Raw genomic sequence first — 26,396 nt, forward strand, 5'->3', positions numbered from 1 at the left:
TTTCTGATAACCGTTTTTGAATAAAACCTTCATTAACACTATCTATTATAAGGGATTTAACATCGTCCCAAAAATACTTTAAAAATTCAACAGATATACCGTCACTACCTGGCGACTTATTGTTTTTCATAGAAAATAAAGCATTACGACATTCTTCCTCAGTAAGTATACCTACGCATGACAATGCTTCTTGTTCTGTTAACGTAGGTAATATAGTTGAATCTAAATAGTCATCAATATCAGACGATTCAACTTCATTGTTTGTTTTAGAGTACAAACGTTTATAATATTGAAATATTTCTCCAAGAACAGATTCCTGGTTTGTAATAACCCTTCCATTCTTTTTAATAGAATTAATTTCTTTTCTCTTTCCGTCTCTCTTTTCGCTTTCAAAAAAAATTTGGTTGACTTTTCACCATGCTCCACCCACTTTTGTCTGGATCTGATGAAAGCTCCTTTACATTTATATGTTAACCATTTGTCTAGTTGAATTTTTGTTCGTTCTAATTCAGCTTTATTTTCATTAGATGGGTTTTCATCAGTCTTATAACTCATTGAATCGAATTCAGATTGTAATTGTTTAAAAGTTTCATTATTTTCTTTTTGTTTTTGTTTCGAATACTTGATTGTGTATTCTTTAATTTTTATCTTACACATGTCCCATTTCATTTGAGGATTCATATTAACATTTTCCAATATAAATTTTTTAATCAAACTTTTCACATTCTTTGTATAATAATCGTCTTTTAATAACGAATTATTCATTTTCCATAAGCCACATCCTTTTCGAGGACTATTAGTTGTCAATTTTAAAGTAATTGCACAATGATCACAATTTGGAGCAGGTTTAATTTCAACCGTTTGCACACAGCACCGTAAAGAATCTATTAACAGCCAATAGTCAAGACGGGAAAATATATTTAATGACAATTGACGCCAGGTGAATTGCTTTTTGAAAGGAAACATTTTCCTCTAAACATCAATCAGATGGAAATTTTTAATCAGTTTCTTAAACACCTTATTTTCTTTATAAGCATAAGACAAACCTCGCGTATCTAGTTGGACATTTTGAACGCAGTTCCAATCTCCGCCTAACACTATAATGAATCGTTGACTTGTATCACTTTTCGTAACCATTTTGTTAAATTACTATAAAAGATTTCTTTTTCATTATTTTTTGTTGGTGCGTATACATTTACAACAAGATAAGAGTTTTTATCATCTTTGAATCTTATCGCAAGAACACGATCATCAAGGTGTACAAACTTTTCGATCTGTTCAGAATAACATTTACGCACAAAAATAGCCACACCTTTAGAGTGGTTTGTGCCATGATTGAATAAACATTGGTAATCTAATTCTAGACTCACTATTGATTCCATTTCAAAGGTCAAAAAAGTTTCTTGTAACATTATTACATCTGTTATCTGTTTAATTATCCACGACATAATTTTGCTTCGTTTCAGTTTATGTCTGATCCCTCTTACATTGAGGGATAAAAAAGACATTCTGTTTTCGTTCACTCGTACCGAGGATGTATTTTTGTCCATGTCCGTTCTTAGTGATCTGAGTTTCAGTTTACTCACTTTGCTTTGGTCACTTTCTTTCTTTCCGATTTCCTCTTTTGAACTTTCTGCTGGGGTGTGCTTTTTTGTGGAGAAGTTATCCGTTCTTCCTGTGTATTCTGACCTGACGAGAGTGTGCTGGAGTCATCGTTGGCGTCAGTGGCGTACCGTGGTTCACGGCATTGGGGGGGGGGCACCATAATTTTTTTTAGGCACTTAGTGAGCGCGCGAAGCCAGTTGCCAGATAAATTGACCTAATACAGACATTTTAAGGACAGTGCCATTAAACGGATAAGTATTTCACTGATCGCATAATGCGAGCGCGAAGCGCGAGCTGATTTTTTTTATATTCAGACCTAAAAAGGGATATTATAAGCAAATTTTTGTAATCATGATACATATCTATCTCGCTAAACAAACAATGCGAGCGCGAAGCGCGAGCTGAAATTTTTGTATACATTGACCCCAAACAGGGACATTTTGAGGACTACATTTTAGGAATCCATTAAGAGCATACATATCTCACCATAGTCATCTAATGCGAGTGCCAAGCGCTTGCTGATTTTGTTACAATTATATACATCTAAACAGATGAAACACTTTTAGTCATTGTAATCATGATTATCACACGCATCACACTAATAAAATATTGCGAGCGTGAAGCGCGAGCTGAAAAATATAGGAAATTCAGATCTGAAGTGGACATTTTAAGGCGTGTTTGTAGGAATTCACGAAGACCATGCGTATTTTATTAACCAAATGATGCGAGCGCGAAGCGCGAGGTGAAATTTTTGTATATATTGACCACAAACAGGGATATTTTAAGGACTACATTTTAGGAATCCATTAAGAGTACACAAATCTCACCATAGTCATCTAATGCGAGTGCCAAGCGCATACTGATTTTTTAGAATTACATCTAAACACATGAAGCACTTTTTGCAGTCATTGTAATCATAGTTATCATACGCATTTTACTAATCAATTAATGCGAGCGCGAAGCGCGAGCTGAAAAATATAGGAAATTCAGACCTGAAGAGGACATTTTAAGGCTTGTTTGTAGGAATTAACAAAGACCATGCGTATTTCACCAACCAAATGATGCAAGTGCGAATCGCAAGCTGAAAATTTTTGAAATTCAGATCAGAAAAAAGGGAAATTTTAAGGACTGATTTTAGGAATTCATGAAGAGCATACATATCTCACCAATCCACTAATCCGAACATAAGCACGGGCAGGAAATGTTTTATATTAAGACCTTAATATGGGACAATCACTTTAAGTAGTCATGAACAAGAAGCATATGTCACTACATAAAACAATAATTCGAAGTGCGAGGAAATCTATTTGGTGTATATTGACTTGAAAACGGGAGGTTTTAGTACAATAGGATTATATATCTCGTTAAACAGACAATGCGAGCACCAGGATCAATGAAGACTTAGGCCCTGAGCAAATTGCGTTTCATAAAGTTATGAAATTTTTGAAATGTAATATAACATAACATAATTATTATATAACATTATAATGAACAATAATTTCTTCTTTCCTATTACGTTTCTCTCCCTCTCTCTCTCTTCTCCTTTTCCCCGTTTTTTTTTTTTTTTTTTTTTTTTTTTTGCCAGCCGATTGGGGGGGCACGTGCCCCCCCCCCATGCCCCCCGTAGTTACGCCACTGGGTGGCGTAGTCGGAGCTTGATTGGGACGTTGATTTTGGACGTAGACATTGTGACAGAATCGGTTGGCGAGTAATCTTCGGTCGAACAGTAATTGCGCCATCGCTACGATGAGTCATCACCACTGGAATCACGGGGATTTCCCGCTCATCCGTTTTGTTTTGTGTTGCGTGCTCCCGTTGATGTGCTTACGTGTTGATGATTGCTTGAAGTGGTTGGTTGTGTTGAAAGGTGGTTGATGAGTGGTTGATCTCTTGTGTTGGTCTGATCATCGTTTGATGTAGCTTCGTTGTTAGCATCGACGGTGTGACAGCTAGTGCTCTTAGGCTTATGCCCAGGTTGTTTGCAGATTCTACACTTGATATCATTTGTGCAATGCGATGAGTGGTGGCCGTTTTCCTGGCATTTTGAACATTTCTTTGTATGCTCGGGCTGACCGGCGTGGAAAGCTCTGCCCCGAAATATATTTGCGACGTTGATCATTCTCGGCAGAGGTTGTGATGGTGGCTCTATATAGCATACACGGCATAGGCGGCGGAAGCGGGGGGACGGGGGGGGGGACGTGTCCCCCCTAAATTTTAGGTGGGAGGGACGGACCCCCCCCCTAATTTTTTTGTTGATAACCTTTTTTTTTTTTTTGCTTGTCAATTTTTTTTCCTACGTCCCCCCTAAAATTTTTGGTTGATAAACTTTTTTTTTTTGCTTGTCTATTTTTTTTTGTGGTCCCCCCTAAATTTTTTGGCTTCCGCCGCCAATGATACACGGTCTCCATTCAAACAGTTAATGAGTTGCCCATTTACTCGTAACTTCTGTCTGATCACTTGACTCTTTACGTTACATTTCAATTTTTCAAGGGATAATTTCACGAGGTCATCCCCGACAGATAAGGGAATATCCTTGATCGTTACCCATGTTAACTCTAGTCTGCAGGCACAGACCCTGATTGGAACTTTGATCAACAAGTGTGCCTCCACGTAAAGACTAGCACATACAAAACTTGCTGTTCCAAAGCGAGAGAGCCTTCAGTACACAAGGCATGAGTAGGCTGCACATTCAGACCCTTAACTCGAGTGAAGGGTTTGCCCAGCAGACTAAGTTAACTCCTCATTATTTGTTTTCGTGAATGGGTTCATATCGTACACTGGCAGAATTGTTTGCCTCATTTGTAGACCACTGTCTTCCTGCGTACCAAGGTAGATTCTCCATAACGATCCTATATTCGTTGTATCCCCAAAATTGCGTCACTAAAATCAGACTTAGACAATTACTATTTATATTAATGACATTAAATATTCTTAAAATGTCCCTTCTTTTCGATTGCTTCCTGACGATTCTAAGTCATGTCCTACACAGACCCCCACACTGACCTGTGAACTCAATCCGCCTCACTTAGAGTCAGTAAATTGTCACTTTATCTTCAGAAAATAAGCTTATGAAATTCAGTAAGTCCATGAATAGTTTATCTTATGATATTCATATCCAGCAGCATGCAAATGGGGGGGGGGGGGCTTGGGGCGCTTGCCCCTAAAATGCCCCCCCCCCCTCAAAAAAGGCAAATAAAAGAAAAGGAGAGAGAGGAGGGTGAAAAGTGATATTATTTTCTGAATGTTATGTCAAAATCTATCACAAAATTTGACTTTTGTAATAAAAATGTCGAAATTGTGCTCGCTTGCTTAGCTCACAACCTTTTATTGATTTTGTCCGATACGCCATATCTGCCCGCCAAAAAATGCTTACCACGCCACTGTTCATATCTGTGGCATTTAAAAGTAGTCTTTTCCATGAAATGTTCGGTCTCATTGATAATACACTATTTTGAAAAGTTCATTTTGACAGTGTATATGCCAGACGTATTCCTGAAATATAGGAGTTTTAAATAAACTTAAATATTATGTCCCCAAATTCACCCTTGTGCCATATCCTTGACATTGATATTACAATATTTGAATTATAGTTTAGTTGCTTCTTTTATTTAACTTTAAGGCCACCGCACACCTTACGACCCGACCAGTCGCCGACTGGCTTGCGACTGAGTGAGGGGAGATGTGACGTCACAGCGCATGTCAGCTTCAGAGTCGCAGACCGGTCAGAGACAAGTCGCAAGGAAAATCGGAAGGATTTGACATGTCGAATCCTTATGACTGGATCGCAAGCTCAATCCAAATTCCAGCCAATCAGACAGCAGAGTTGCACGACGCGTATATGATAAACAACGCGCATACGCAGTAGTAAACGCATTCTCTTTGTTGTTATGCCAAAAAGCAAAAAGCGCATGCGTGAGTCGCAAATCGGATCGCAAGGTGTGCGGCGTCGAGGCTTATGACTGCCTTGCGATTCATCTCCCCTCACCCAGTCGCAAGCCAGTCGCCGACCAGTCGGGTCGTAAGGTGTGCGGTGGCCTTTACGACCTCAAATTTTGAGAATGAAGAGGAAGAATTATTCTTTCAGAATATACAGTTTTCTATTTTTTTTAAAGGCCAAATTACTAGTTTGTCTATTTACAGGGAGCCTTCCGTGGCGAGTTATTGATGGTTTGGGGTGACAAGTCGAATTAGGCCGCTCTTGTAATTGAAGTTGGCCTTTCCTCGTTAATGCATTTATTTTCATGAATTCTATTCTTACATGAAATTATTCCAGTCATGTAAATGCATGTATGTGATACTGTTGATTTATTTTGATAAAACAGGCAAAAAAAGTTACCTACCACTAAGAATGGTGTTGTTTTTGTTTTTCAAGTTTGCGTGCAAATCGTTTCGGACGATCGGCATTTTGGAAAGTACACCAACCGATAATTAATATTCTTTGAAATAAATGGTTTTTTTTCTTTTCCTTTTTTCTTCAATGCTTGAAAAGCTTTGATTTTTCTAATTCTTGACAAGAATTTGGAGAATGTTCAGGAAATTTTACGATGTACATTTATATATACATGTACATGTATATTGGAAATATTAAGCCTTCGAGCTTCCGTGGACCATCATTTTAATTTCATTTACATTATTGCCACAGAAAGTTAAATTTTTCGTGTTTCTCATGCTTTGTATATAAATATGTATGATGTAAATATAATCATTGACGTTGATTAGTAAATTTTCAGGTACTGTGCATTGTAATGTATGTTTGCACTTTTTATATAGGCCTACGCTTTCATTTCGAATTTCGAACAACAAAATTACAAAGTAACACGTGGCGAAAATACAGAATAGCAGAAATTAAAAGGGAAATTGCTGGAAAACAACAAAAGAGGTGTTTTTGTAGGCCCCCTTGAATATACAAGAAGGCGATATTATGATATTCCAGGGGCTGATCCATGCAGCTTTCAAAATTACGGCAGTAAAATTTTTTTTTGAGGGGTAGTCCTACAATGCGAGCGCGAAGCGCGAGCTCAAATTTGTGAATATTTTATTACTTACACATGAAAATCGAACATTCTGGGCAAAATGCATATGATGAAAATATGCATAATCCACTAATCAATGCAAGCGCGAACTGAAATTATAAATTTAGTATCCTGACATGAAAAGGTACCTAATAGGACGGTGCATGAGCAGTGACTAATCTCAACAAACAAATTGATATAATATGAGCGCGAAGCGCTAGCTGAATATTGTTGATTTTCCGACCTGAAAACTGGACATTCTAAGCACTTTTTGTAATCATGGACAGTATAGCAGGGGCGGTGGGTCGTATAACGGGGAGGGGGGAAGCAAAAAAATGTCGAAGGGAGCATTTGAGTACAAACAGATATTTTCCACAATCAGATTGAGTCTGCCTGAAGTAGCAGTGTTTTACGTGGTAACACACACATCCTTAATTCTCCATCCCAATATTATGTGAAAAAGAAGTGAAAATTTGTATTTAATAACTTATCCGTTTTTTATGAAATTTTAAACAAGATGAACAAGATATGTACAGATGAGGCCAAAAGTTTACATACACCCATGGAATTTGTTACTTTGTTCGCTTGTCAAACATCGTAAAATTTACTATATCTTCAGAATACTTCCATGACAAATTTGGTATCAAATGAAAGAGCGTATTAAGCTCTTGCACAGGATTGGAATGCCGTTGGGATTAAAGCATATTTTATGTGAAGTTTTCTTTGAAGAAAAAAACAATATTTGTGCGAATTGTATTTTATTGTTATTATATTTTCAAACATCGTTCATAGAAATATGTAAATGTCAAATCTATGATTTATATTACATTTTCTATCATGATATGTCACCACTGAACAAAAAAGTGTAATCTGAAATGTTTGTGTTGAGAAGTAACAAGCACAAATATGAAATGTTTTTGTCAAGTTTTCATTTTTAATTTGTCTAAAATATGAAGATTATGGGGGAAAAGTGACACCTGAATATTTTTCAGCTCCTGATAACAAAGCAATGTGATGAAGGGGCATGACATACTCATTTGTTTGATATCAAATTCGTCATGATAGCACAAATATTTCTTAAGATATTGTAAATTCTATGTTTGGCAAGTGTCAACTTTTCTTTGAGTTTCCTGGCCGGTTACCTGGGTGTACGTAAACTTCGGGCCTCAACTGTATGTCACTTAAACAATTATTATTAGGCCCCAAAAGTGATCCTTCTGTCTTCTTTTTGTAATCATGGAAATGATGGGTATCTTTTTTAATAAATGATGCGAGCGGGAAGTGCGAATTGAAATTTTTTGATATTCGAATCTGAAAACTAGCACGTTTGAATTTGAATTTGAATTTATTAACAAACTTCATTCATATGGCATGAATATTTTTTTTAAATATATACAATGATAACATAAACAAAAACATTCATAACTGTATGTCGTATAAATCAGTAATACATCAATACATAGATTTCCAATTATTAAAGATATACATCTATGTACAAAGAGAAATGACGAATTGAAATTTAACATAAAGAAGGTGTAGCATAATGCAATATATACATAAGTTATCTAATTATCGAATACAAATCAGGAAGAAGAACAAACTGTTTATACCAATTAGTATGAAGCGCGAGCTGAAACATTTGATATATTGACCAGAAAGGGAACATGTTAAACACTGTTTAACATGTAAGAACAATATGAAGAAGACAATGATGCTATACTATATTATGATGCGAGCTGATTTTTTTTTTCGATTTACATGCACCTAAAACCGCGCATTTTAAGTACCTCTTGTGATCATGAACAGGATGCGTATCTAACTGAACAATAATGCTAATCCAAAGCGCTGAAAATATTTTATACAGGCCTACTGACCTGAAAAGGCGACAGTTTAATGACTGTTTGTGGGAATTAATGAAGAGGATACAAATCTCGCTGATCAAATAATGGGAGCGCGTAGCATAAGCTGAATTTTTGTATATTCAGCACTTTTTTGTAATTATGTAATTATGAACAGGATGCGTTTCTTGTTGTAAAAAAATTATAAGAATTTGAATCGAGAGCAGAATATTGATTTGAACACGGGATATTATTTTTAAGCCTCGTGTTATCCTCTTGAGAAGATTATCTCTCTAAGGCAATGCAAGTGCGAAGCGCGGGCAACATTTTTTGTGTTATAAAATTACCTGATTTTTTAAATGTATTTGGATTTTCCCCTCCACTGGTTTCATTCACTTTTCTACCTTTTCTCCTTTTCTAATTTTCCCTTCTTTTTTTTCTTTTTTTTCTTTCTCACTTTTCCTTTTTGTGTTGTTGTTGCGGGGGGGGGGGGGGGGCACGTACGGCATCTTCGGACCCTGGACCCTCCTATGATACTAGGCAGTACATTCATTGTTTAACAGAATAATTATATAATGATATCATTGTACATACTTTACCCATACATCTTATCGAAAGCCAATGCTGATGATAATAATAAAAAAAAAGATTTTCTTCTATGATATTTGACGCCTTTCTGCTGCCCTCTACATTCGTTGGTGATCACTTTACCTATGTGAAATTCATCAATTGAAAAAGTCTGTTTTTTCAGAAATCTGTAATAGGGACACTTGCTCCAATGGAAAAATTATACTATTAGAAGGAAAGGTTACATAAACAGACTAAAAAAAATTATCGAAATTGGAAAAAAAAAAAAAAAATAGCAGAAGTATAGAAAGGCATATTCAAAAGGGCCACTAAAATGGGGCAAATTATAGAAGAGGAATTTCACTATAAAAAGAGTACAGTAACCAAACGGAGCAATAAACACATTTTCAAAGGAATACTTCAATTAAAAGATGCACTTCCAGAGGTCTAGCTTTAAGGTCAGGAATATGGTAAAGAACTATATTTCCTTTACAAATATTACTCAAACGTTGACTATTAAAACGCCTTCGTTATACTAAACAATAGTTCTTTGTCCATATCCTTCTTTTGCATGTTTTAACCTGATAAGATTCAAAGAAAGGTATTAAATTCCATTAATAAATAAAAATTGTCAAGAGGTCCCACCGAGACTTGAACTCGGATCGCTGGATTCAAAGTCCAGAGTGCTAACCATTACACCATGGGGCCGTGATTATCAATACAGTGCATAATATTGTTAATATGTGACAGGGGCTAATCCAGTGGTAGCTGATCCATGGCCCTGGGAAGCGGGGATGCTGGGGGTTTCCTTGTGGGTGCTGCGTGTGTCATTTTCTATAGGCAGCACCCCCTGGAAATCTGGTAGGTATGATAAATGACAGATATGTAATGAAAATGAACGACGTTTTGTAGGAACATCCCTCTCCCCCACTTTAGAATTTCCCTATACACAGCGCTTGAAATAGTGAAATAGTGCTTAAATTCACCCCCCTTTTTTTTAGATCGGAATATCAAATATTTTCAGCTCGTGCTTCGCGCTTGCATTATTGATTTTCATAATTACCCATCCAGAAGTTCCTGATTTACAAAACATGAAAAGAATGTCCCGTTTTTTTAATGTGAAATCCCAATTTTGTTTCCGCTCGCGCTTCGCGCTCACATCAATTGTATAATATATACCTATCCTGTTAATGATTAGAAAAGTGTTTAGAATGTCCGTTTTTATGTCTGAAATTCCACCCAAAAAGGGAAAAGAAGGAAAGGAAAAAGGGGGAAAATATGAAATTATTATCTAAATAATTATATTGTCACACTCTATCAAAAGAGTAACTTTTTGTAATAAAAAATCACAATGTTTACTTTCTCGCTCCGACCTCTTGATCCTCTTATAATTTTAGGCAGTATATTCATTATTAGCAAAATATTTCAATAATATAAATTTAATTATTTTACATAGTTACCCATACCTCTTATCAAAGGCAAAGCTAAATAATAGGATGAATGTCTCCTATAAACTGACGCCTTTATGTCGCCTTGTCTACATGCGTTTTTGATGACGTACTACTTGTGAAATTCATCAATTGAAAAAAAAACTTTTGTTTTCCAGAATTTTATAGTATATGGATAAGGGACACTAACAAAAGGGAAAGGGTGCTAATTATAATTATCTTAGGTAAACGTACAGCCTGATTTTTTTATCACACTTGAAAAATTGGCATATATCAGACTAATAAAGGCATATTCAAACAGGCCTATTAATGAGAGGTAAAAAGGTAGAAGAGGAATTTCATTATGAAAGAAAAAGAAGTAGCTAGGGAGGGGGGTAATAAACAGATTTTAAAAAAAAGGGGGATTATACAGTTAGAAGATGTACTTCTAAAGGTCCGCATTTTCATTTCACCAAATATTGTTCAATAACGATAGTTTCTCTACAAACAAATATAATTCAGACGACTATTTTCATTTACATCTACGTTACAAAACAAATTCCATATGTATCTTTCCTTTGCATGTTTTAACCGCACAAGATTAAAAGAAAGGTATACAATTCCAGTGATAAACAAACAAAATATTGTAAAGAGGTCCCACCGAGACTTGAACTCGGATCGCTGGATTCAAAGTCCAGAGTGCTAACCATTACACCATGGGGCCGTGATTAGCAATATAAAGCATAATATTGTTAATATGTGACAGGGGCTAATCCAGTGGTAGCTGATCCATGGCCCTGGGAAGCGGGGATGCTGGGGGTTTCCTTGTGGGTGCTGCGTGTGTCATTTTCTATAGGCGCACCCCCTGGAAATCTGGTAGGTATGATAAATTAATGACAGATATGTAATGAAAATGAACGACGTTTTGTAGGAACCCCCCCCCCCCCACTTCAGAATTTCCCTATACACAGCGCTTGAAATAGGGAAATAGTGCTTAAATTCACCCCCTTTTTTTTTTAGATCGGAATATCAAATATTTTCAGCTCGCGCTTCGCGCTTGCATTATTGATTTTCATAATAATTTAAAAAATGTATTTAGAATGCCCAAATTCAAGGTATAAATCTAAACACGCGCACGCATGTTTATTCAGATACGCAGTTTTTTTAATTAATTAAAACGTGCTTAGTTTCTGCTCGCGCTCACATTATTAATGTAGGAAGATACCTAATTACCCATCCAGAAGTTCCTGATTTACAAAACATGAAAAGAATGTCCCATTTTTAGGTGTGAAATCCCAATTTTGTTTCCGCTCGCGCTTCGCGCTAACATCAATTGTATAATATATACCTATCCTGTTAATGATTAGAAAAGTGTTTAGAATGTCCGTTTTTATGTCTGAAATTCCACCCAAAAAGGGAAAAGAAGGAAAGGAAAAAGGGGGAAAATATGAAATTATTATCTAAATAATTATATTGTCACACTCTATCAAAAGAGTAACTTTTTGTAATAAAAAATCACAATGTTTACTTTCTCGCTCCGACCTCTTGATCCTCTTATAATTTTAGGCAGTATATTCATTATTAGCAAAATATTTCAATAATATAAATTTAATTATTTTACATAGTTACCCATACCTCTTATCAAAGGCAAAGCTAAATAATAGGATGAATGTCTCCTATAAACTGACGCCTTTATGTCGCCGTGTCTACATGCGTTTTTGATAACGTACTACTTGTGAAATTCATCAATTGAAAAAAGCTTTTGTTTTCCAGAATTTTATAGTATATGGATGAGGGACACTAACAAAAGGGAAAGGGTGCTAATTATAATTATCTTAGGTAAACGTACAGCCTGATTTTTTTTATCACACTTGAAAAATTGGCATATATCAGACTAATACAGGCATAAAAAGGTGCGAACGGGTAGAAAAATATTGCAAAGAGGTCCCACCGAGACTTGAACTCGGATCGCTGGATTCAAAGTCCAGAGTGCTAACCATTACACCATGGGGCCGTGATTATCAATACAGAGCATAATATTGTTAATATGTGACAGGGGCTAATCCAGTGGTAGCTGATCCATGGCCCTGGGAAGCGGGGATGCTGGGGGTTTCCTTGTGGGTGCTGCGTGTGTCATTTTCTATAGGCAGCACCCCCTGGAAATCTGGTAGGTATGATAAATGACAGATATGTAATGAAAATGAACGACGTTTTGTAGGACCCCCCCCCCCCCCCACTTCAGAATTTCCCTATACACAGCGCTTGAAATAGTGAAATAGTACTTAAATTTACCCCCCTTTTTTTAGATCGGAATATCAAATATTTTCAGCTTGCGCTTCGCGCTTGCATTATTGATTTTCATAATAATTAAAAAAATGTATTTAGAATGCCCAGATTCAAGGTATAAATCTATACACGCGCACGCATGTTTATTCAGATACGCAGTTTTTTTTATTAATTAAATTTTTGGTTCATTTTGCTACAAGGGGAGAGTAGTCCTGGTGGATGTTTCATAAAGCTGTTCGTACGTTAAGGCGACTTTAAGAACGACCGGTGATCCTTTCGTGTGGTAAATGGTATAGTAATTGGCGATGGTTAAGCGCGTAAGAAAGGGTCACCAGTCGTTCTTAAAGTCGCTCTTAACTTACGAACAGCTTTATGAAACACCCAACTTAAAGGTCAAGTCCACCCAAGAAAATGTTGATTTGAATAAATAGAGAAAAATCAAACAATCATTATGCTGAAAATTTCATCAAAATCGGATGAAAAATAAGAAAGTTGTGACATTTTAAAGATTCGCTTATTTTTTACAAAACAGTCATGTGCACAACTCAGTGACATGCAAATGAGACAGTCGATGATGTCCATCACTCACTATTTCTTTTGTTTTTTATTGTTTGAATTATACAATATTTCATTTTTTACAGATTTGATAATAAGGACCAACTTGATTGAACCATATAGGCCTAGTATTAAACAATGCTAATTGCACATGTTCAGGAAGGAATTAATCGTTGTTTCACACGACAACAGGGAGAAAATTTGAATATTTCATATTTCATATAATAAAATACAAAAGAAATAGTGAGTGAGTGATGTCATCAGTCTCCTCATTTGCATACCGACAAGGATGTGAATATAACTGTTTTGTGAAATTAAGGCGAAACTTTAAAATGTCATAACTTTCTTATTTTACATCCGATTTTTATGAAATTTTCAGTGATATGCTTGGTGGATTTTTCTCTTTTTATTCAAATCAAGTTTTTGTTGGGGTGTACTTGTTCTTTAATACTGAAGTTTGGGTACATTAGCAGATACTAGTTTTCCTGTATTAAACACTAGCAGATACGAACCAATAGCGTCATCTCGAGTCCTCAACTACTCATACCTGGCCAGTTTCCTGACCCATAATGCTAGTACAGTCTAGTAATATAGACCCACTTGAATGATAACATGCTAATTAACTACTCAATACATTACCGCAATAATTATGTTACCAAGGAGCAAAATAATTACTTTTCCTCTCAAAACATTTTAGTTTCTCAGTACACAAATATGTCAATTTATTCTCTGTATTATTAGTAGATATCTGAAAACGTATATATATTTCAAGACTATGTAATTTTATAACACACAGTCAATGAGAGACCACACATAGTTCACTCCCCTTTAGCTTTATATTTCAACAAGCAATGAGTTACCTCAATCATACAAAACGCAAAGCGTGAGCTTGAAATTTTGCATATGTCATTCTGTCAAAGTTTTGGCCTGAAGTTTCGCATTTAACCCATGGGCGGAAATCCTAGGGGAGGGGACAGGGGGGCGCGTCCCCCTACCCAAAATAGTAGGGGGACACAATATCAAATGTCCCCCCTACTATTTTTGGTGGAAAGAAATACATCATTCAAAATCGAAATAAAACATGTATTTTGGACGAGATGACGTTACTTTTCGGGTGATCACCTTTTTTTTTTTTGCTTGCCAAATTTTCCAACCCCTGGTCCCCCTACCTTTGGGGAGAGAGTTCCGCCCTAGATCTAACCAGATAGAGTAATGCGAACATGGATCTAGAAAGGCAACATTAAGGACAATTTGCAGCAGTGGCGTAATGAGCCAAAATTTTGAGGGGGCTCGATATGGCGTATCGCGTGAAATTGATAACAAGTTGCGAGCAAGTGAGAAAAAATTCGAAATTTTTATTACAAAAATTTAAGTTTGTGATAGATTTTGACATAATATTTGGAAAATAATATCATATTTTTTAAAAGAAAATGCGTATCTTGCTAAATAAATGAAGATTCTAGCGCAAAGCAAACCGAAGTCTTTAAAAAAAGGAGCTGGTTCATCGGCCATTTTACGGGTGCGCAATTAATTCAATCTACTTGGATCACCTATAGATTTTTATGATTTCACGGGATACACCCGACCTTCCCGGCGCCACCCTCTGGATCGATCCGCGCCTGTTTTTACTGCTTCAAGGTGGGGTCATGCCCCCTCCCGCTGTCCTACTTCATTTGAGTGTGAGGTGCGTGTGTGTGTACTAGTTCTTTTCTAATTCCCCTTCTCTTGCAACAATCTGATTTTCTGTACCTAATGTTGCTCATCAACATATCTGTAGGCCCTATATAATGTGCTCGCGATCGAGTATACAGTATGTGTGTATTTCTGTAGGCCTATTTTTTCAATTTATGTGGGAGCTTGATGTGAAATAGAATTAGGGATGTGATTATAATATGTAGTTTTTTCTGCAAATCATTCATAATATCAATATATTGATTGGTTTTTTATATATTATTAGGTTTACAAAATTAAGAGGGTCGGGACCCAGTTTAGTTTTCTCTTTGGTAATAATTTTAAGGTAATTAACTCCATCAATATTTGCTTCAGGTTTGGGTAAATATTTTTGTAGATTTTTGTTAATATAAAATGAAGATTTGTGAATTTTGTTGTAATTATTCACCTTGCGTTTATATAAATCATGATGAACATGAAAAAAGTGTGTGCGTACAGGTGCGTTTTATCTTTTGAGATTTAAGAAAACTACAGAGGGCGACAGACGATGATAACTTCTGTATTTTTGGTAGGCCGTCTAACTTCTTATGAAGTTAGAACCTTACACACATGCTGGCGCAGCAGGAAAAGGGAATTTTCAAGTGGATCACTTCTTTATCTTCTTAATGATGTCTCCTAGATACGGAGCCCGAGAGGGGACATGCATGAACATTTTTTTTTAATAAGTCGTTCCCACCACTTATAAGTCGTTCCCACCACTTATAAGTCGTTCCCACCACTTATAAGTCGTTACCACCACTTATAAGTCGTTCCCACCACTTATAAGTCGTTCCCACCACTTATAAGTCGTTCCCACCACTTATAAGTCGTTCCCACCACTTATAAGTCGTTCCCACCACTTATAAGTCGTTACCACCACTTATAAGTCGTTCCCACCACTTATAAGTCGTTACCACCACTTATAAGTCGTTCCCACCACTTATAAGTCGTTCCCACCACTTATAAGTCGTTCCCACCACTTATAAGTCGTTACCACCTCTTATAAGTCGTTCCCACCACTTATAAGTCGTTCCCACCACTTATAAGTCGTTCCCACCACTTATAAGTCGTTCCCACCACTTATTTATAACTACCACGTGATGGCATATAATTATGAAGAAGGGAGCAGTACGCCGCGCCCGCTAACTCCAGGAAGCTCCGACGCCGACGCCGAAGCTCTCAAACCAAGCCTGGCGAAAATCATCGAAATCGATGGATATAGCGCCAACGTCAACAGACCCGGGTACCCAACATTATAACAACAACAAGAAGAAGACCGGCAGGAAGTTGGTTGGATATTCGATATTCGATATTCAAACTGTGAAGTTGGTTTGATATTCAGGTTCGATATTCAAACGCGTGTGAAGTTGGACCAATATTCGATATTCGATATTAAAAAATTAGGGGTCTTGAAAGCTAACTAGGGGGTTAAACAGGTGCAGCACGTCTCGGGCAACCATAACAACACTGTCACTGGCCTGCCCTAGTAAGAGGACATTCAGGGGACAAACGTCAGTGAATGAAAGGGCAGAAAATTGTAATTTTTTTTATTTTTCTTTTCGAGGGGCCCCCACATCCCGACGGCCTACCCAGGGCAACCATGTATCCTATCTTGTAGAACTGGACTCGGGCAACCAGATAAACACTAGCTTGACCCGGCGCATGCACAATTTTCTGGCTTGCTTCGCTCGCTGGCTACTTTTTCAAAATTAATTATTCCACATTTGCTTTGGTGTGCTGCCTCAACATATTTTGTTTATTATCCGCAACTGCGTTGAACTTAATATAATATGTGGTGTATGTACCCGCGATTTGATAAAAAATGGCCATCTGCAATGTTTAAAAATATCACGAGGATCCGGGGGCTCCGCCCCAGACCAGTGCATGGCGCCACCGAATGGGGAGGCCCCATTGAGCCCCCCCCCCCCGAAATTTGAAGGAAAAAAATGTATATAATTCTCCAAAAATGTTTTTAGTTCTTTAAATTTTAACAATTTTCTCATCCATTCACCGTCACAGCATTTAGCTCCCAACAATTTTAGTCACTAACATAAATCTTTCAGGCCATTATATAAAATTCAAAATGTAGCTCGCGCTACGCGCTCGCAGTTATAAATGATTATCTTTTCACATGGGGCTTAAAAATCCAATATTATTAGAGTTTTCATTATTCGTTTTAGCAAGATACATTATCCTGCGAATTCATAATTTTCATAAATGATATATTTTCAGCGAATTAGATAGCCATTCAGTTCATAATTTAAAAAAAAGCTTAGAACGGCCAGGTATCATCCCGGATATCAAAAATTTTCGGCTCGCACTATTTATTTGGCGAGATATCATCTTCATAACCCAATTAATGGAAACAGCTGATCCTTAACAGGTCCCTTTTTCATTCAGTAGGGACTGCATATAAAATAAAATTAACTCGCAACTCTCGCTCGATTTTTTTAAAAATGTGTGTCATCCCCCCGGCCCCAGAATGTTTGTTTGCCTCATCCTAGGTTAAAAACCCTGGTGCCGTCATTGCCCCGGACCCGAACCGCATAGCACTGCCCCCCAAAAAAAAAAGTTCTACAACCGAGAACAAAAAAGAAATAATAAAACGAAAGAAAGAAAAGGAAGATGAAAGATATGATGTCAATCTCAAAATTACAGGTGATTTTTTTTCGCTCACTTCGCTCGCTCGAGACTTATTATTAAGCAAGTATTTGCTGCGTGCGCCATGGTGTGCCCCATCTTTTTTGTTCTAATCTCGCATTGAGCTTCGCCCTAATGTTCAGGGCATAATCATAAAATATCCTGGTCATACAATATTATGACCCCTCCATTCTCTTTCCCTCTCTTTCCCCCTCCTTTTCTTTCCTATCTCTCCCTTTCGCTTCTCTCTCTTTTATTTTTGTCTTCTCTCTTTCTTTGTTGTTTTTTACTCTACCCATTGGCGGCAACCCTAACGGATGGGGGGACCGTGGTTCCCCATGCTTGAAATAGCCCGTATTCCTTGTTAATTTACCCCCCCCCCCAAATGTGCATGCGCTGGGTCAAGCTAGTGTGTATCTGGTTGCCCGAGTCCAGTTCTAAATGTTAGGATACGTGGTAACCCTGGCTAGGCCGTCGGGATATCCCTCGGGGCTTCTTGAAAAAATAGTTTATTTTAATTGAAAAAATGCGATAAATAGCCCTTTATTCCCTTTAATTTTGTTAATTTGAGCCCCCTAAATGTGCATGCACCGGGTCAAGTTAGTGCTTATATTGTTGCCCAAGTCCTGTTCTAGAAGATAGGATACGTGGTTACCCTTGCTAGGCCGTCGGGATATCCCTGGAGGCCCCTTGAAAAAAAAAAATTATTGAAAAAATGCGATAAATAGCCCTTTATTCCCCTTAATTTTGTTAATTTGAGCCCCCTAAATGTGCATGCGCCGGGTCAAGCTAGTGCTTATCTTATTGCCCGAGTCGATTTCTACAAGATAGGATACATGGTTGCCCTGGGTAGGCAGTCGGGATGTGGGGGCCCCTCGAAAAGAAAAATAAAAAAATAACAATTTTCTGCCCTTTTATTCACTGACGTTTGTCCCCTGAATGTCCTCTTACTAGGGCAGGCCAGTGACAGTGTTGTTATGGTTGCCCGAGACGTGCTGCACCTGTTTAACCCCCTAGTTAGCTTTCAAGACCCCTAATTTTTTAATATCGAATATCGAATATTGGTCCAACTTCACACGCGTTTGAATATCGAACCTGAATATCAAACCAACTTCACAGTTTGAATATCGAATATCCAACCAACCAACTTCCTGCCGGTCTTCTTCTTGTTGTTGTTATAATGTTGGGTACCCGGGTCTGTTGACGTTGGCGCTATATCCATCGATTTCGATGATTTTCGCCAGGCTTGGTTTGAGAGCTTCGGCGTCGGCGTCGGAGCTTCCTGGAGTTAGCGGGCGCGGCGTACTGCTCCCTTCTTCATAATTATATGCCATCACGTGGTAGTTATAAATAAGTGGTGGGAACGACTTATAAGTGGTGGGAACGACTTATAAGTGGTGGGAACGACTTATAAGTGGTGGTAACGACTTATAAGTGGTGGGAACGACTTATAAGTGGTGGGAACGACTTATAAGTGGTGGGAACGACTTATAAGTGGTGGGAACGACTTATAAGTGGTGGGAACGACTTATAAGTGGTGGTAACGACTTATAAGTGGTGGGAACGACTTATAAGTGGTGGGAACGACTTATAAGTGGTGGGAACGACTTATAAGTGGTGGTAACGACTTATAAGTGGTGGGAACGACTTATAAGTGGTGGGAACGACTTATAAGTGGTGGGAACGACTTATAAGTGGTGGTAACGACTTATAAGTGGTGGGAACGACTTATTAAAAAAAAATGTTCATGCATGTCCCCTCTCGGGCTCCGTACCTAGACTATCCATCTGTGAACTGCAATTTGACGGTTTGACCTGGATTTTGATCGCCGATTGCATGGAGCAGACTAACGTGTGCCCCACCTATGTAAGTTGGTGTGGTGTACTGTCAATGTGTCATGACTAGACAATTAGAGGGACGACCAGTACTGGGGACGACTTCACGCGTTTCCACCGTAGCGTGGGCGTAGGGCGCGGATCCATGGGGGCCTCAAAAAAAAAGAAAGAGAGAGAGAGAGAGAAGATAAGGGATAAAGGGAAAAGAAAAAGGAAAGAAAGGGAGAGGGGTAGTAAAGGAAGGGGAAAATGAGAGAGAAAGGGAAGGAAACGAAAAGTTAAGATAGACAAGAAGGAGGTACTAGGAGTGAGGGACGGGGGAGATTATATTTATAGGGAAAGAGGGACGGGGAGATACGACTTGAAAGGAAAGAGGGAGTGGAAAGGACAGAGAAAGATTATGTCGTGAAACAGAGAAGGGAAATAGGGGAAAGGAAGGGAAGAGAGAGAGAAGAAGAAAAAGGAGGAAATGAGGAAGGAAATAGAAATACTGTTACTTCAATATTTTTGTTATTAATTTTAACATATTTTGATGAAATTTTTGACATTTAGGCTTAGTGAATTTTTCCTCTATTTAAATATAATTGATCAGCTTGGTGTGCCCCTTTATATTATTTGCAAAATCTGGTTTGAAAATTCCTTTTAACTTGGGCAACTTTTATACTTGGACCTTTTCCCCCTTGCCTTTCATCATTTTTTGTCTCACCTGCATAGCAGAGTGAGACTATAGGCGCCGCTTTTCCGACGGCGGCGGCGACGGCGGCGGCGGCGTCAACACCAAATCTTAACCTGAGGTTAAGTTTTTGAAATGACAGCATAACTTAGAAAGTATATGGACCTAGTTCATGAAACTTGGCCATAAGGTTAATCAAGTATTACTGAACATCCTGCCTGAGTTTCATGTCACATGACCAAGGTCAAAGGTCATTTAGGGTCAATGAACTTAGACCATGTTGGGGGAATCAACATCAAAATCTTAACCTAAGGTTAAGTTTTTGAAATGTCATCATAACTTAGAAAATATATGGACCTAGTTCATGAAACTTATACATAAGGTTAATCAAGTATCACTGAACATCCTGCATGAGTTTCACGTCACATGACCAAGGTCAAAGGTCATTTAGGGTCAATGAACTTTGGCCGAATGGGGGTATCTGTTGAATTACCATCATAACTTTGAAAGTTTATGGATCTGATTCATGGGAACTTGGACATAATAGTAATCAAGTATTACTGAACATCCTGTGCAAGTTTCAGGTCACATGATCAAGGTCAAAGGTCATTTAGGGTCAATGAACTTTGGCCAAATTGGGGTATTTGTTGAATTACAGCCATAAATTTGAAAGTGTGTTGGTCTAGTTCATAAAACTTGGACATAAGAGTAATCAAGTATCACTGAACATCCTGTGCGAGTTTCAGGTCACATGATCAAGGTCAAAGGTCATGTAAGGTCAAAGAACTTTGGCCACGTTGGGGGTATTTGTTGAATTGCCATCATATCTCTATAAGTGTATTGGTCTAGTTCATAAAACGTGGAAATAAGAGTAACCAAGCATCACTGAACATCTTGTGCGAGTTATAGTAGTTTTCAAAATCAGCACTGCTGCTATATTGAATCGCGTGATGCAGGTGAGACGGCCAGAGGCATTCCACTTGTTATGACATATCATGTCCTTTAAACCCTAAAGCAGCTGGAGCTTGGGGGAGGGGGGATATTGAATCAGCCCCTTAATCATTTTCACATTAATACCCAATAATGTTTAAAATTTGGATGATTGTGAGAATACAGGGGCAGCTCCATTACTGACTCTATTTCAAGTGATCGCAATCATATTAATAAAGAAAGGAAAGGTGGGGAAACTGTAAAAAAAAAAGAGAGGAAATGGTCTTAAAACTACATTACCAGTCTACAGTGTGTTTTAAAAGGTAGTTAATCCAAATTTTAGGGCCAATATTGATCAACATTGATTTGATTTTGGCTCTGAGCTGCAAGGTCCCATTTGTCACCTACACAGTGTCTGTATTCAGTATTGTTTTTAATCTTAACCTTGAAAATCTGGAAAATGAAGTGAAACACCTGAATTTATTCAATAGATTACCCAGCGGAGATATTGAAATTATTTTTTCACTCACTATATCATTTCATGTCTTCTTTTATCCATATGAATAATATTAAATATGACATACACCATTTAAGTTCAGGATTTTTTTAAAAATAAAACCAGTGTTATATATTAGCTAATGTCTTTAAGAGAGTATCATTAGATTATCATTTTCCATATTCCCATCAGCTTAATTTATTTTAAATCTGATCTTTGGAGATTGAAATTCTTGTTTTCAGCAAGCATTATCCTCCCATAATTTGTCAAGATTTGATGAAAATTCACTTGCATAATAAAAAAAAACAGAAATTTGGGGTATCTCATTTAGCACAGAAAAAAGATCATTGAGTTGTGTGTGAGGTCGGGCGAAAGTCAAGAACAGCTATATGACACTCCCCAGGACATCGTAACATAAAGCTTAGCTATTGATTGTGGGGTTGATTTCCATAATTCATTGCATTAATTATTGCTTATGATCTATCGTGAAATCAGACTCATGATCAGGTATATGATAAACAAACCATTTTACTGTTCAATAATTCATGCGTGGTTAGTAAAAGCTATTTATTTGTTTGATATCATAATAAGTAGCCTTGATTGATCTTTAAATGACACCATTACCCGACATGTACTTGATATTATTAGTAATGTTAAAAATCATGGCTATTACCTTTTTGATGATGCTCAACATTAACTTAATACAAATCATTCATTAGCTTGAAAGATGTATTATTTTCAAGAGTAAATACAGATTTTGCAAAATTTTGTTGGTTTTTAATTTTATGTCAGTTTGTACATACATATTGTCAATTAGATATCATTTATGTCAGGGTAGGCCTACTTATGTTCTCAACGTCCCTGTCTGAAAGATGTGATACTGATCAAGGTAGCAGTTCATTAAACAATTAGTCCATGATTTTCACTGACAACCTTTATAAGCTACTGAAATCTTTGCTTCCGATTGGCTATGAACAAGTTTACTGCGGCAGCCCGAACACGTACTGTGTCTAAAGACGTCGTGTCGAGGTTCCCGGGGCAATGAACAAGTCAAACACTGAAAATCACTGACTATTTGCTTCATGAAACACTCCTGGTGGGTGTTGCATAAAGCTGTTTGTAAGTTAAGAGCGACTTTAAGAACGACTGGTGATCCTATCTTGTGGTAAATGGTATATTCATTGGCGATGGTTTGGCACATAAGAAAGGTTCACCAGTCGTTCTTAAAGTCGTTCTTAACTTACGAACAGCTTTATGAAACACCAACCTGGAAAGATGTGTGAACCTGCATCATTTGCTGGAAAATCAGTTCCTAACTTATGTTTTCAGGTAGATTGCAGGCATATACCACCATACGCGGTAATTCACCCTTGACTTAACCTCATATTCAGGTATCTTTCCATACATCGATTTACATTATTACAAATGGGGCTCCACAGGGAGGAAATGTAGAGATTTAGATCATTGCCATCTCTCAAAGAACTGTTTTATTGAAGTGATAACTTTTTTCTCTTCATTTTTTCACCACCTTGTTCTTACAACAGCGCTTTGCCAAGCATTGAGCCCTCCTACCCAATCATGGTTCATGTTGGACCTAGAGGATCAGGGAAGCAGTCTCTTGCCCAGAGGCTTGTCAAAGATTTCTCAGAATACTTTGGACTGGGGTAAGTTGTTGTCAGAGTACTCTCTATCTCATGTTTGGCCTCCCATAATTTAGTACAGAGTTAGACCATGGCCTAAGTTTGGACTTCAGAATTTGGACCACTGAGTTTAATTGTCAGTCTTATGCCCAGGTGGTCTTATATCCACTTGATCCACTAATTATTTTTGCACTTTGTCAAAAGAAAATTTTATTCATATAAAATGCTAATCATAAAGACTATAGTGGTGTGGATATCAGATGAAATGGGTATGAAAGGGGCCCCCATGTCTGCTTAACCCAAGAATAAGTATTATTTTCTTTTAAATATTTTCAGTTGGTTTTCTTGGAAAAACCATGGCCAGACATTTTCAGATTGAACAAAATAATTGGTGCCCCAAGCCTTTGCACCCATTCACTTTCCATGTGATTCTGGGATTTTGATGAGAAAAGGCTGCATTTTGAGACCGTTACATTGGTGACACGTTATTTGCTCCTGTCTTAATATCTCAGAAGGCATAAGGTTAGAGTTAGGATTATATATAGTTATTGGTTTAGAATACCATAAAGATAAGGATTAGGGTTTATTTAGTTGTGGAGGTTAGATTTTACATGTATGTTTGGCTTAATGTGCATATTTTCCGTCAGAGCAATTGTCACTGGAGCAAATTCCATGGAGCCGTTACATATGAAATGCCTGAAATTCTATATTTCTCCACCATGTTGAATCAGATTTTTTGATGTAGATGTATTGCAGGTGTAAAGTTTGTGGTCTTTGCAGGTCTTCTAGTATTAGAATCGTGGAGATAAGGGGCACTGCGCAGACTTGGGGCACCTTACCCTATATCCCAATTGAAATTACACAAATGATGAATAGGAATAGGCTAAATATAAAAAATGGTTATAGACAAATTCGGATTAGAGCCTGTTCGATCAGACCAAACAGAGTACACACAAAGCAGTTGGACTCCAACTGAAAATTTAACAATTTAATTGGGAAATTGCTCTTCAACAGAAGTTTACCTAGAATGGAAGATTACAATGTTTCCAGTGAGATCTTGATGATGTTACTGAGAAAGGATGATTGTCTTGTCTCGTGTGGGAATTTATTCCAAATGGTCCTGATTGTTTTGTTTTCCAGAGTGTCCTGAATTATGAAGCTAATCCACTTCCAGATCTGCAAGGTCATCCTTGTTCTGGATCAGACCAGTCGTGAATATTGTCTGCAGGCTTGCGGAAACCTCTTCGCCACCCAGGTCCTAATTTGCAGTGGATAGGACCAACCTCTACTAGCACATGCGTCACAATAAACCAGGTTTCTTCTGTCAGGAGCTTTGACACTAGTAAGAGAACAAACCTCGCTTTAAGCTCATCCATTATGATGAACCATATTAAAATACGATTATATAAGAGCCAAATCTCCCTTTTATGGTGCTCAAGACACATAAAGAATTAAAATAAGTAAATAGACAGGATTTTGAGAAGATTTTGAAAGACTTAATCGATGTACAATTTTTAATGCCTTCAGGAAAGCTATTCCGCAATATGTGGTATAAGCAAGGGTTACATACCTGCCAAGTGCCAACTGATCCTATTGTAACAATGATTTTCTGCCATTAGAAATTCAAACTCAAACTTCACCTTTATTTGCATTCTTTTTTATAATTTTGTAGAGAGTAAAATACACACCTTTCAAGTACCAACTGAACTGATGCTATTCTAAAGGAATGATTTCTACCTAGTATCATTAAGCTCTGCAATGAACCAAAATTGTTTTCTTTTTATGAATTTTTGTAAATGGTATTCTCTGTTGATACCAACTATCCTATTCCAAAGAAATGATTTCTGCAAGGTGATTTAAAAACTCTGTAAAAAGTAAAAGGTCATAGTTGTGAATGAAATTTAAGGTTAGAAATTATGCATACAATTTGAAGTGAGGTTAAAGGTGGTTCTTAATTTGTCATTTTAAATTTTTGTATTTGCAATTGATTACTTGATTGTCCTTGTATTTTTGGTTTAATATTTTGACAAAGTAATAGTCATCTTTAATCTGGGCCCTGTCTTACAAACAATTGTGATCGATCTAATGTTCCTATACATTAGCTACACAAATTCATATTAATCGCAATGTGGGTGTGTGGTGAATATCATGCAATTCTATGTAAGATTGTCCCAGGTCGAATAGTTTCCTCTCCCATTGTGGAGAATAGTGTAATATTTTATATGGTCACATTTCTTTAGTGAAAGAAAATTACACTTATGAAAATGGTATTTTGACCTATTGGTTATTTTTGTAGTTGTCTTAAATAATCAAAGCTTTGCTGAGGTGGTTGTTCAATAAATCATAATTATTAAGGTTCACTCAATTAGTCCGTTTGGATACTCTTACTGTGAAATCTGTCATTGCTATCTTTCATGACCCAAACATTAAAGTTTCTTCTCTTGCACTCTTCAGCTGACCTAGACATGGTCTTCGAGCTGGTCCACAACCTGGTCCAGGAATAGGACTCGCCTGTCCTCTATCTACTCCCAGTCTCAGACCAGTTGTGCTACAATATCCGAGACCCATTCCTCATCAATCTTTCAGTCCCCTGGTTGCCTGGGGATCATTGAGAACCCTCCATCTCCTACCAACATGAGGACGTTGATGAAACCTGTCGTTGATCCTCCTCCCAAAACCACTCAGCCAGAATTCTAAGAAGAGGCATGAGTCAACTATGAGTGATATAGTAAGTATTCATTTACTTAATATGATGGAACCAGGAAGGGGATAGGCAAAAATTTGGATGATCAGAGTGGGAAAAGGATAGAGAAAGAGAATGAGAACATGTATAAAAAGGTTAAATAAAATAAATCACTAAAACAAAATTCTTTAGAAAGAAACTTGTGGTATTTTGAGGTCATTTAATCTTTAAAATATTTCATTTTATCTGTTAAAATAAGGTAGGTTTTCTGAGGTCACATTTATCTCTCAGATAAATTTTTATCTTGTGTATCTGAAGATGATACACAATAAAGCGGTGCCTGACAGACAGATATATTGCAACACAGATGATATGCTTGCTCCCATGTTACTTTGAAGAAAAAATAAAATAACCTTCAAATAGTGGTGGGGCAATCTTATCTCTGAGACATTCATTTTCAGCAATATTTCTTGGTGAATTAGCTCCAAATGTTGAAATG

General features: G+C 37.3%; 1 long non-coding RNA gene and 3 other non-coding genes across 4 annotated transcripts; 1 reads left to right on the plus strand and 3 right to left on the minus strand.

Moving 5' to 3' along the window:
• Window positions 1–9,658: 9,658 nt before the first annotated feature.
• On the minus strand, window positions 9,659–9,730 carry TRNAQ-UUG (transfer RNA glutamine (anticodon UUG)). Its single transcript has one exon. It is a non-coding gene; the product is annotated as a tRNA-Gln (tRNA).
• A 1,371-nt stretch (window positions 9,731–11,101) lies between these two features.
• TRNAQ-UUG (transfer RNA glutamine (anticodon UUG)) lies at window positions 11,102–11,173 on the minus strand. Its single transcript has one exon. It is a non-coding gene; the product is annotated as a tRNA-Gln (tRNA).
• Window positions 11,174–12,391: 1,218 nt separating this feature from the next.
• TRNAQ-UUG (transfer RNA glutamine (anticodon UUG)) lies at window positions 12,392–12,463 on the minus strand. The gene has a single exon. It is a non-coding gene; the product is annotated as a tRNA-Gln (tRNA).
• Window positions 12,464–19,423: 6,960 nt separating this feature from the next.
• On the plus strand, window positions 19,424–26,396 carry LOC135153740 (uncharacterized). Its single transcript, XR_010293246.1, has 4 exons — window positions 19,424–19,506; window positions 23,119–23,238; window positions 24,355–24,556; window positions 25,669–26,396. It is a non-coding gene; the product is annotated as an uncharacterized LOC135153740 (long non-coding RNA).

This window comes from Lytechinus pictus, chromosome 3 (assembly GCF_037042905.1).
Source record: "Lytechinus pictus isolate F3 Inbred chromosome 3, Lp3.0, whole genome shotgun sequence".
In the NCBI taxonomy this organism is placed as follows: Eukaryota; Metazoa; Echinodermata; class Echinoidea; order Temnopleuroida; family Toxopneustidae; genus Lytechinus; species Lytechinus pictus.